We start from the raw sequence: 13,814 nt of genomic DNA, 5'->3' as shown, positions 1-13,814 counted from the left end.
TTTAAGTAATTGACCAGTTGATTGGAAGGTCTTGTGTATTTATTATGATTACACAGACATGTGCATATTGTAAGAGTTTATCTTGATAAACCCTGAACAACTTGTTACGTTGTATTCACCCTTTGGATATGTATGTTGTTTCCGTGTGATCCTTCGTCATACATAAATTATATTTAGATGATGTATAACGAGTTCGCCAGTCCCTGAAAACTTCCATTTTCAACCTTTGTTATCTTATTATTGTGCAAGTAACTCAATACAGGTATTTTATTACATACAGTACATACTTATTTTTTATACAACGCCTAACACTGATGACACTTAAAATTGTTTGATGTGTAATGTTTTTCCTGAATAAGTTTTCGGCTTTGCATAGCTAATTTCGAGATCCATATCTTGATTTTATTTATAGTAAGGAATATTTCAATATTTACATTTCCAATGTTTGCCTTTGATATCTTTACAAATATTAATGATAACCATTTTCTTATGAATGCCCTTCAGTTGTAAACAGTGCGCGTATGAATCTTGATATATGGTACATGTACATTAAGTAAAGAAAATGTCGACAAAGAAGAAAACACAATGTAGAAATAAGAAATGCATTTCGTTTTGATAACGATCTTTTAATGTTCAATATTTTTATTACACATGAGGGTATGAACTGTTACACTTCACACGCGTGTATACTTCCTGTAACTCGTGACCCTCATTTCTGATACCGGGAGTTTGACGAAATAAGAGTCACTACGTAAGGTAATCAGTGAAGGTTTGACGTCTCCGGGATCAAGAACAGAGACCGGGACCTAAGAGTTATGTCTTTACCATGTGACTACAGTGAGCGGTCCATTCGAGTGAGTGTTCATGTTATATCAAATGCATTCATTTTAAATATGGCATTATACGATAAAAAAAAATTATTAGTAGCAAGAGTGCATTGACTCCGTGATGAAAAATAAGCCTTATGAAAATAAAGATCGTCATGTTTATTAAAGGTGTCTTTGTAGTCCACTCTACTTCAAATTCCCAATAACCATCATTCATTAATTGAATATTCCGTCCCTTAATCATTGGTAGTATAACCAAGCATACCCGGTACGAATTGTACCCTCGTCTTCCACAGTCTTCCCTACATAAAATACCACAGTTTTCGAGTTATTCACAATATGTCTGTATAAAACCCTACCATGTTCAGAGTTATTCACAGTGTACTGCAGTAGAAACCCCAGACATCCAGATACATTCCTTGCTTGTACCCGCATAAAACCATAGAGTTCCAAGTTGATCCATCCAGTGCCCCAAAGTAAATCCCTACAAATCCCGGGTCATTTATAGCATGGGGAAGTACATGTACAAATCCCTAGATTGTACGTGTCAATCACAGTGTGACCCAGCATAAAGCCTATGAATTGTCCAATCATATCTGGTCTACTCAAGTGGAAAATCCCAGAATTTTTCTGTCATTCAGTCATCCAGTCTTCTTTATAAAACTCTGTATTTTTTCACTCTTTCACAGCCCGCCCTCCCATATAAGGCACTAGAATATCCCAGTCTTTCACATTATTACTCATAAAATATCTATTGGATGCTCACTGTCACTGTCTCATGACATCTAAGGTTGTATCGTTACAATACAGTCTATCATTGGATGAAATGCTGCCTGACGAGTTTCATACGGAATGTTTGGCCGTTCTTGGCACACTGATTTTGACTACGGATAACTCTGTTTACCTGATCAAGATATAGGGCTCACGGTGGGTATGACCGGTCGACAGGGAATGCGTACTTCTACTAGGCACCTGATCCCACCTCTGGTATATATCCAGGGATCCATGTTTGCTCAACTATCTATTTCATATAGCTTATAGATGTTATGAAATTGATGACTGTTCGTTATCTTCACCTCATCCGTCCACAATGTGCCTGCTACATATTCTCCCCAATAATTCAAAATAAACCTCGTTATGAAATCCTAGGATTCACTACTAATTTACACTCGTATTAAGGAGGAATAACTCACCAGAGAAATTTGATTAAGTTATGGAAAATGCAATATATTTTCAAATCGTAGGGTTTCCAAATTTCACTTATTTAGTTAAGATTTCGTTTTAATTAAAATAAAACGCAAACAGAAAACAAACACACAAGAACTACAGATCAGCAGTCGACACGTTAACCTCCTGAGAAACTAAGCTAGGCAATTTTAACTGAAAGGAATATACATTTTTGCTAAGATCGATATTATCAAAACATAAGTCTGTTCATGTGACGATGTATCATTCTTTCTCAAACATTGGAATTCTACTACATGCCCCAGTATAAAACCTTAGAATTCATTGAACAGTGACGCAATTTGATTTAGAGAAGCGTCGGTTTGGACCTTCATCTGTCAGGATTTAATAAGATAAGATAGTGTGATAGAGAATTATTATATACCCATCAATATATCGTTCTTTGATACTGTGGATTTCACAGCGTGTGATCCGGTTTTCCGGATCACCACACTGTGGTTTTTTGATTCCGAATCAGTATCCTCTGAAACTGATGCCGTCACAATGACGTCACAATGCATCAACGCAACGTTATTTGTGGAAAATATTGACCGCGTCACAAAACAAAACTACGCACACAAAGCATAAGTTCATGGTATATCTGTGTTTTTGATATTTGGATTACATTTATCATCTTATAAATGTGGATTTAAAATGCAGAAGGGAGTATATGATAAATTTATCATTACTACAGTAACTTGATCTTAAGAGTTGGATCACGTCTCGTTTACACGCTCAGATCATCAGATCGCGTCTCGTGTGATCTGATGATCCGCGCCTGTCAACTCGATGTGATCCGACTTTTCGGATCAAGTTACGGTAGTAATAATATATATTTATCAGATACATAAGATGTTATTAATTAAATCCATTTTGATAAACATGAAAATAAAACGTAATTTTTCATGAAAGGTGAACATAACAAATGGACTATATTTAGAAGTATCTATAACGAAACAAATAAACTGTGTTGATACAAAGATTCAGGGATACATCTAATCTAATGTTAGAGCATTGATTTTATACAAGGTATCTAACTATATATTGTGAATGGATATCTACTAATAAAGATATTCTTGACGAGTTATCAATCATTTTCACTATATATTGACTAAACATTGCAGAAACATATCCTTGTCATACAAAAGATCAAGCATATTTAAATGATAATAAGTAGTAGTCATTATTCACATGAATCTTATAAATAGTTCAAAGCTGAGACAAGGGCTAATACAGTTCCTTGAATATACTAGTTCCAACAAAACTTCGATGATAAAAAGATCGACACAACATGATTAAATTTATCATGTTCCCTGAACAATTTTATTTACTATGAAATGATTCAAAATAATTAGTCCATTCAACGAAATGATATTTTGGAAGCATCCAGATGGAGAAATAATACTCATATAGCTTATTAAGGTATGGTTCACCTTGAGGAGAATATGCAATCAGTTTCATCTCGTATAGCTACATGTACGTTAATATATCAACATGTTAATAGATGTACGGTAATATAACAACCTGTAAATACATGTACGGTAATATATCATCATGTAAATAGATGTACGGTAATATACTAACATGTAAATAGATGTATGGTAATATGACAACATGTAAATAGGTGTACGGTAGTATATCAATATATAAATAGATGTACGTTAATATATCAACATGTAAATAGATGTACGGTAATATATCAACATGTAAATAGATGTACGGTAATATAACAACCTGTAAATACATGTACGGTAATATATCATCATGTAAATAGATGTACGGTAATATACTAACATGTAAATAGATGTATGGTAAGATGACAACATGTAAATAGGTGTACGGTAGTATATCAATATATAAATAGATGTACGGTAATATAACAACATGTAAATAGATGTACGGTAATATATCATCATGTAAATAGATGTACGGTAATATACTAACATGTAAATAGCTGTATTGTAATATAACAACATGTAAATAGATGTACGGTAATATATCAACATGTAAAAACATGTACGGTTATATATCAACATGTAAATAGATGTACGGTAATATATGATCATGTAAATAGATGTACGGTAATATAACAACATGTAAATAGATGTACGGTAATATACTAACATGTAAATAGATGTATGGTAATATAACAACATGTAAATAAATGTACGGTAGTATATCAACATGTAAATAGATGTACGGTTATATATCAACATGTAAATAGATGTACGGTAATATATCATCATGTAAATAGATGTACGGTAATGTATCATCATGTAAATAGATGTACGGTAATATAACAACATGTAAATAGATGTACGGTAATATACTAACATGTAAATAGATGTGCGGTAATATATCAACATGTAAATACATGTACGGTTATATATCAACATGTAAATAGATGTACGGTAATATATCATCATGTAAATAGATGTACGGTAATATACTAACATGTAAATAGACGTACACTGTACGGTAATATATCAACATATAAATAGATGTACGGTAATATATCAACATGTAAATAGATGTAAGGAAATATTAAAACATGTAAATAAATGTACATATGATATCAGTCGGAAAAAAGGAAACCTGTATGTAGAATTAGCTAACGTTTACAGTTTACTGTGAATATGAAAATGAATCTATACGGGCTTTATTATATAAATAGAGGGACATACAGGGTTCAGAAAAAGGACAATGATGACATGAAGTAGGTTAGGGTAGGGATTGAGGTGTAGTCTGTGGGAGTTGTATGAAGTCTATGACTTCGTTTCGTTCAGGGGAATACTTATGAAGTTAACATTACACCTAATGATAACGTTGAAAACGATAGCATTATAGTAAAGTGTAATTCAGGGGTTTTGAAGATTAAAAAACCAGTTAAATGACAGGAAAGTACTGAAATATAGATTCCTCTTGCTTATAAAGATGTCAATCAATAATTGGAATGGCTAACTTTTGCATCAGCTCAAATAGACACACTTGTCTGTAATATTTCATTTGATAGCAGGGTTATACAATAAACCGATCACGCAACAAAACAGGAAGAGATATTTTCTCCTATCAGTAATCTTTAACACTCTAAAGGTTGAAGAACACAATGCAATGGAGAATGCTAAAATGGGAGACAATTAATCATAGATAGAAAAACAAAAGGCTTAAAAGAATACCAACGGTAATACAATGATGTACACTGCACCACATATAATAAAAGACCGTATTGAGATTTTCTATAGTATACCCCAGTACAAAATCACGTCATTCCTCCATTATCCACAAATATTTCGTAATAGAATTAGGGATTCTAGTGTCATTTACAGTATTACAGTGTATAAGATCACGCAATTCTTTATTAATTCAAAAATGCCAAGAAAAAAACAACAACAACGTCGCAGTATAGCCTAAATAAATCCGAAAAATATCCAGTCAACTAAATGATGTCCCTCTATTAAATTCCAGAAATTTATTCTAGGCATCCTCAACAAGTCCCCATGTATGATTTTGGAATTCCCCTGCCATTCACAGTATCCTAATGTGTACAACCTCATGATGCTCCTATATTGCCACATACCTTTACAGAGATCAATAGTATGTTCCCCTATAGAATCCCGTAATTCCTAAGTCATACATGGGATATCCCCGTGAGAGTCAGGATTCCTTAGTTATTCAAATCAAATCATGTATATGTAAGAAGTCCGGAATTCCACAATAACACTTAGTATTTCCCGTATCAAATTCAAGAGTTTCCCAGTCACTTACAATATGCTTTCGTATAAAACCATAAAATTACTTATCCCTATGAATACCCACCCTGAAAGTTACTAGTTATACTGAGTACCCCAGACTATTTTCAGTTATACCCAGTGTCGTGCGTATAAAACGTAAGAATATCCATCCAATCGCGATATTCGTGAAAACCCAGATTTTTTCTTACTCATTCAAAATCTGTTCCCCTATAAAACACAAAAATAATCCTGCTGTCCAGAATACGCATCATAAACGGCGATATTCATCATTAATGTGTCGTGTGTCCTTGAATAAAAATATAGATACTAAGAATCATCCCATTATCCACAATGTCACTTTAAGAACCGTTACAACTCCCCAGGCAGCTACAGTACACCTTCTTATGAAAACCTAAAAGAACAAAGTACGCTAGCTATTGGCTGAGATATGTTGCGTTACTAAATATCATAAAATTAAACTGGGTTCAAAGCCTAGTATGTGCATAATTCAATGGTATATTCAGATTAACAAATAAAAATTCTACTATGAAATGGTATCCTTAAGTAGTTACAAAACATCAATTTTTTCTAATCCTATATCCGGAAATTGGAAATGCATTCACAATTTATCATTGATTGCAAAATAGATTTACTACGTTTATTATGCATTTCCCATCGACTTTAATTCAAAACAAAAAATATAAGGTAGATGGAAAATTAAATAGATAACTCCACGAAAATACTTTATGTAAGCAGAGTTTGGTGAAAAGCAGGATTTATCTCGACGACAAAAGAGCACATTCAATATGCGAGGGTTGAGTTTAGGCTTACAGCGACGTTTTTCTGTATATCCTGAACCATTGAATGGATTTATTGTATCTTTTTTAACGTTCCTCTAGAGAATTTTTCACTCATATGGAGACGTCACCAACGCCGGTGAAGGGCTTCAAAGTTAGACGTTGTTTCGGCGCTTACGACCATTAATCAGTGAGGGTTTTTTAGCGTGCCACACCTACCGTGACGCAGGGCATCTCTTTTTAAGGTCATATATGAGGACACATGACATTCACACCTGATGCCGAGCGCTTGGCCATGGAACTATCACTACCGGGATTCGAACCCCGACCCTGAACGACTGAAGGTTGAAAAATACCACTTTCAATTATACAACTATTGATAGCCTACACCATGAATGTAGGTTATCCATGTCACTTTTCCAAAAAAAGAATAATAATAATAGCGTGGAGGCTTTCTGTTGAACAGATGACCCCGTCGAATAATGTATCTAATGAAAGAAGATAACGAACAGTGATCAATCTCATAACTCCCATAAGCAGTACAAAATGGATACTATTAGTTGGGCAAACACGGGCCCCTGGACAGTCCGCTTCCGGTAAATGTCCGGTACCACTCGTCGAGGAAATTCGAACAGTTTCATCCTTGCATAAAACTGCTTCTTGAAACCAAATTCTTTGCCGTGTTTTGAGCTGTCCTTTATCTATAGTTTTTCGTATAATATTTGAAATTATGTGACATAACTACAGATCAGCAGTCAACACCTTACCCTCCTGAGCAACCCAAGTAGGCAATTGGAATGAAAAGGAATACACATTTGCTATAGGGAAGTCGAAATAATTATACATTTGTTTCTAACCTTGATTTTAACCAACAAGAAATCAGTCCATGTGATGATGCATATTTCCCCTTAAACCCAGGCCTTCTATAGTATTCTACAACATGCTCCAATGAAAGGCGAAAATGACAGTGATCAATCTAATAACTCCTATGAGCAATACAAAATAGAGAGTTGGTAAACACGGACCCCAGGATATACAAGAAGTGTGATCAGATGCCTAGCAGAAATCAAACATCCCCTGTCGACCGTTGACACCTGCCGTGAGCCCTATATCTTGATCAGACGAACATAGTTATCCATAGTCAAAACGAGTGTGCTAAGAACGGCCTAACAGTTGGTATGAAACACGTCAGACAGCATTTCATCCAATGATAGGTTGTATTACCATTATCAAACCTGAGATTTCATTAGACAGTGACACAATTTGATTTAGAGAAGCGTCGGTTTGAACCTTCACCTGTCAGGATTGAAGGAAATCAGATATAATATAACTGAGAATTATCAGATGCAAAAGATTTAATTAATTAGATCAATTTTGATTAAAAATTGAAATAAATTGTTACTGTTCAATATTGATTGACATACGGAATGGACTACATTTAAAGGTATCTATAACGAAGAAAGTAACTGTGTTGATACAAAGATTCATAATTACATCTAATCTAATGTTAGAGCATTACTTTTGTGCATTGTAACTAATTAAATAGTGTGGATGGATGCCTACTAATATAAATATTTTCAATGATTTTAAGACTTTGAATTGTCTTTGAATTTGGTTTATTCGATGAGTTCTCAAGGAATTTGACTAAGTATTGGTTAAGTCTTGCACGATCACACTCCCCACCCCTACCACGGTGATACAGAAAGTGCATTTCAATTATTATAATAGTATTATTGAATCCTTTAAAGAATTCAAAATTAAGAGAATGTCAAGTACGGATCCCTGGATATACCAGAGGTGGGATCGAGTGTCTTTATTATCATTTATTACTAATTGATTGATTGAATATTTGCTCGCTTGTCCCGTCGTGAATTGTTAACTCATATTGAGACGTCACAGCTCAAGGTGAAATAGCACAAATATAGACCAATGCTTAGTATTCAGAGCCATAGCAGTGTGGGTTCTTTATTGTATCAAAGCTTGCCGCGACAGGGGACCTTCATCTTTAAGGTCAAATCCGAAAGAATCGTGATTTTCACTTCTAACTGGCGAGCGTTTGGGGAAGGAACAATCATTACCTATTTCAACGTCTTTGGTTTGTCGTGGGCACGGTACGGGCGGAGCTCGAACCCACGACCCCCCCCCCCCCCCGGATACGAAGCGAATGCTTTATCATTGACAGTGGTGGATTTAAGGGGGCGCAGCTGGTGTAAAGGCAAATGTTGACCCCCATAGAATAATGACCGGGGGTTATTTTTCAACATCGAAAAGTGACCCCCTAGCCGTAGAAAAATTGGATAATTTTGTAGAAAGAAGACCCAGGGGTCATTATTTTGCGTGACATACCTGCAAAATAATGACCCCCGTAGAAAAATGACCCCCTCCCTTTCTTAGGAGATTGATTGATTTTAAAGGAGTTGATGCGGGTTTTCAAGTCATTATTTACCCAGAATTATCGTTCCTGCTGCTCCTCTTAATAAATTTATTCCATGTGTAATTTTTTTTTTCCCGATTAATAAAATAAAAGTAAGAACTAGTTCATTAAATTTGAGGAAAACCCACGGTAGGTTCCATGACCAATTACAACTGAAAAAACCCCGCATATTTCGGGGACGGATCCAGGGAATTTTCAAAAAAGGGTTCTACCATAAGTTTTAGTTCTCAAAAGGGGAGTTCCATCCTCAAAATGTGTTCTATTTACATGTATAGATCTTGTGTAATCAAACACACTCATAAAAAAGAGCTACGTCTAAATACAATACTTCTTGTGTCACAGAGAGGCGTGAAATCTTCTTAAAACTGACGAATTGACATACATTTTTTGCAACTGAAGTTAATAGCTTATTTCATTTATGTATGTCGTACACAGTACAGGGGAGTAGGGGAAGATACAGCCGCGGCACATGTCCCCACACTTTTCAAAGGGGTAAGAAGTATGGTTGTGCCCCACCCCTTAAGTAAGGCTTTTTTACAATCTGACTAGAATAAGATCCCCGATCCGCTCCTTTGTTTTCATATTGTCTCTACAACATAAATACAAAGGAGCAGATGGAGGATCTAATTTTTATCAGATTGGGATTGTTAGTTAGTACTCACAAATAAAACAATTTTGAGTCATTACAGTCGGAAGACCCCCCAGAGGCCATGAATCTTGAATTCTTCAAATTTTTCTTCGGGAGACACGAAAATACATGAAACTTGATTAATGAAGTCAGTAGGAAATGGCATACAAGCAAAGTATCTAAAGTGCAAAAAAAAATTATTATTTTATTTGCTTGTCAAGTCAAAATGTGTTTAAGGTGGATTTCTTTGGTGCCCCTCATTATTTTTAGTCCAGCTACACCACAACCTATTGTGTTAAATTATCAAAACACCCTAAATAAAACGCCGCACTGTCATATCACAGTAAATGCACTACACCTGCTATCACCGTGTAGAAACGCACTAGAGTAAAGTGTATCACCTTCTCTCTCTCTCTCTCTCTCTCTCTCTCTCTCTCTCTCTCAATCTCTGTGTATGCGTGTGAAAAATGTAGAGGAAGCAAATTTACAAAAAGATGTGATTAATTAAGATTAATTCCAGGTTTAGCATCCTATAAATATGGCTGATGGGGGGGGGGCTCAAATTGTCTCCCCCCTTTTAAAATTCCTTGGATATCCGTATGAGTACACAATTCCCGCCGCTGATCAGAATTAGAAGATTTCCAAGACATAGTAACCCCCGGCATGTCCATCCAGGTCTGCAGAGGTTGGGCTTATCGACAGAAAAAAATTACGAGTCACTCTTTTGTTAAAACAAGTAAATTCTTATTTTTGAAACAATATTACAATTCCTAATATGTTTTAATCTGGTTACGTTTCATATGAATGAAAGATTTACTTATAATATGACAATGTTGGACTGCTTCCCTTAGGCATTACCAGAGAAATAATCCTTAATAAAATTTACAAGGGGGTCATTATTCTACGGGGGTCATTTTTCTAAACATGAAATGGACTGATTTTTTGAAAAAGACATTTTTTTCTACGGGCAAAAGGGGTCATTATTCTATGTCGAATAATGACAGAGGGACAACTCCCGGAGAAATAAATGACAAAATCTATTGATTTCTTGAATTACTTTATTGGGAGAACTTAATTTTTTCCAAAAGCCCTTAAAATTGCGCTACGTAAACGAAGTTGTTGATGCAGCGTGATGGCCGAGTGCTGCGAGTTTCAATTTCAATACTGCTTATGTAGTCATTGAGAGTCTAAACAAAGTTTCTTCTGATGAGAGGAATTCGATGGACGCATTCAACATGGACAACAAAATCATAATTTCGTTTGGGAAGTGAAAAAATGGCAAATTAGATTTGTATTCAACGCACATTTCCTCTCCTATTTCATAAAGAGATTTTATGATAACATATCTGTAACTTTCTAAACCCACAACTTGGAGAAGATGTTTCATTTTCTGTGCAGTTGTGTATTCCATATGTGCCCCAAATATAACTCCTACATGCACATGTACAGACATTGTAAATGGATGTCATGGATACCACAATTGAAAACGCGGGGTCTCACGGGTTGTTGGAGGTCATTTGTTGTGTCAAAACTGGAATAAAATTCTATTTGGTATAATTGATAACACTTATAAAATCTTGAAAGTTCATTGACCTAAGAGATATATTAAAAGGAAACTGGGGACATGTCACATGCATGTAGGTCTACAACACTGTATTCAAAATTATGTAAAATCATATCCCCCTCATAGGCAAATGTATGTATTGTAAGTAAATAACATATGAATGTGCTCTTCACCCGCACTTGGTAAACAAAAAACAAGTCTGATGTCTAGATTTGATTTTTTCAGAATATTATTAGAATAAGCTGGCAATTTAGGAAAAGATATCTGTCATCTCATATTGCAATATGATAATGATGTTTTATTATTCGCCACATGAAGGGCCCTGGGGGTATGTACAATTTAAATAGTAATTAGTTATAACAAAATAAATAACAATCATGCAGATATACTACTACTGTCACAGACTGAGTTCACACTGCTCTACTACACACATTTAACATATTGTTATACTGATTTCAGAAAAACAATGAAATACATACAGTAATTGCAATATACATTGTATGTAATTTTTACTATATCAGTATCTTAAAGTTCACTGAATATGAATTGAGACCGGATTTTAAAATTTACATTGTTTTACACAGTATCGTTAATGGTTAATAACTGCAAATATTAACCATGATGGTTTTTTAATTTAAGCATCATCCTAAGGACCAATACAGGTTGAAATGGGCTTCGATCCAACAAGTTCAACAGCAATTTGCCTTGGAAATTGTCAAGAAAGGTACAATATTTTCTGAGATATACTTTTTCATTTTAACACCAGACAACATTTGTAAAGACAGTTTTTAGTATATTAGATATTCTTTTTTCAATATTTGAATATATGTTTTCAAAAGGTACTTTATTTACAGTGATGACGTCATATCTCCTGGACCCCACAACTTCACAGCTTACGGAGAAAATTCAAGAATTTGTGCAAAATATGGGACTTGGAAAGAATCGTTAAAATATATGTGATCAATGAATATTGTGTAACATACGAAAGTGTGAATTTAATGAAAAACAAGTAAATATCCTCATGCATCACCCGCCCTTTTCAAGTAAATTATACTGACTAAATATAGAGGACATGTCATTGTTGATTATTGTGATTCTTCGATAAATCAAAATCAGTAAATATTTCAAAATGAAAATGTCTATCTTATAACTTTAATCAATGTGTGAATTTCTCTTGCAAATTAAAGGTTAATTGAACATACTACATCATGGATGACTATGAACTTTACATTTTATTATTAATAAATGTTTTCATAGATACTAACTTTTACATCAATCAATCAATGCTTTATTCACATAAATGTACAGTCATACAATACAGAAAGAAAAAAATGTCTTCATGGGACTAGTTAAACCCCCCACACAAATACACGCATACACACACGCAATATACATGCATTCTGAGTTATCCAATCGCGAGTTATTGGTTCAATGTGAGACTACAAGTAGGACTATTAAACTTATGAAAGACATATATATCTGCGAGAGCAAGATAGCTCAGATGAGCGTTGAGATACATGCGTCGCTTGAGTTGAAGTCTTTCGAACCCTCTGGTTTGTTGGTTTGGTTTGATACAGTTTAACGTCCCTCTTGAGAATTTTTCACTCATATTGAGACGTCATAATTGCGGTGAAGGGCTGCAAAATCCATGCCTATACACGGCCTTTCGATCTTTGAACAGGGGGTGGGGGGGGGGGGTCTTTATCGTGTCACTCCTGCTGTGGCACGGGGGCTCTGTTTTCACGGTCTCATCCAAACGACCGCCCCATTTAGGCGCGTCTTACAACAAGCAAGGTGTACTGAGGACCTATCCTAACCCGGATTCTCACCATTGGTATTGGATATAAAGTTGTTATTTAAATATAGTTGGTGTACTATACTGTATAATCATATCAACTTCTTTCAAAAATGTGTATATATAATAGGTAATTGTGTTTGGTTATTATAAAAGATTGAATGAAAAATAACTTAATATTAATGCAATCATCTTGAGTGCAACAATTTCAATTAAGATCAGTTAGAGCACAAACATAAATAGCTTATATAGAAGTCTTCTATTATAGTTATATTCAATTCTCAAAGATGTAATTTGAGAATACTTAAACATTTTTTTAAGTTATAAAAGGTCAGTAGTTTATCTGTGTTGGCTGAATCTATCTTCTCAATAGACAAAGTGCAATAATGCCAATGTTCCTCCCTGGCCATTCTTTCTACCCTATTAATTTTTTTTGCTGGCAGCTAAAGCAAAAGTATGACACTGTGTACAAATATTGTGTACTATTTTAAGCCAGTGCAGCTTTGTCAAAATAATGTTGTTGCATGCTAATAAGGATTGCTGAACTTGAAATTGATGTGTATTAACGAATTATATGAAAGGTTGTTTGAAACCATATGTGACAAGTTATGATCCTTTTTACAATAAAACTGTGATAGATTTTCAAAAGCTGCTGACGCGATACATGACATATTTAATGTTGTAATGCAAATTGTGAACATCTCCACGTATTCTTGATGACGGACCAGGAAGTGAAAATAAACGCCTACGTTCATTACAATACTTAGCGTAATTTCATTAAAATCATTAACCAGTAGATGGAAGGTGAAGATAA

At 34.6% G+C, this 13,814-nt stretch overlaps 1 protein-coding gene and 1 long non-coding RNA gene across 38 annotated transcripts in view; one reads left to right on the top strand and one right to left on the bottom strand.

Annotated features, from left to right (window-relative positions):
* Window positions 1–13,814, bottom strand: part of LOC125658000 (leucine-rich repeat-containing protein 70-like) — a 180,971-nt gene that overhangs the window by 127,184 nt on the left and 39,973 nt on the right. The gene's annotated exons all lie outside the window — the stretch shown is intronic.
* Window positions 733–12,393, top strand: LOC130050371 (uncharacterized). The gene is made up of 3 exons (XR_008798798.1): window positions 733–854; window positions 11,845–11,929; window positions 12,060–12,393. It is a non-coding gene; the product is annotated as an uncharacterized LOC130050371 (long non-coding RNA).

The sequence above is a fragment of the Ostrea edulis genome, chromosome 9, assembly GCF_947568905.1.
Source record: "Ostrea edulis chromosome 9, xbOstEdul1.1, whole genome shotgun sequence".
In the NCBI taxonomy this organism is placed as follows: Eukaryota; Metazoa; Mollusca; class Bivalvia; order Ostreida; family Ostreidae; genus Ostrea; species Ostrea edulis.
The sequence above is the reverse complement of the archived record's forward strand: the minus strand, read 5'-3'. Positions and strand labels throughout refer to the sequence as shown.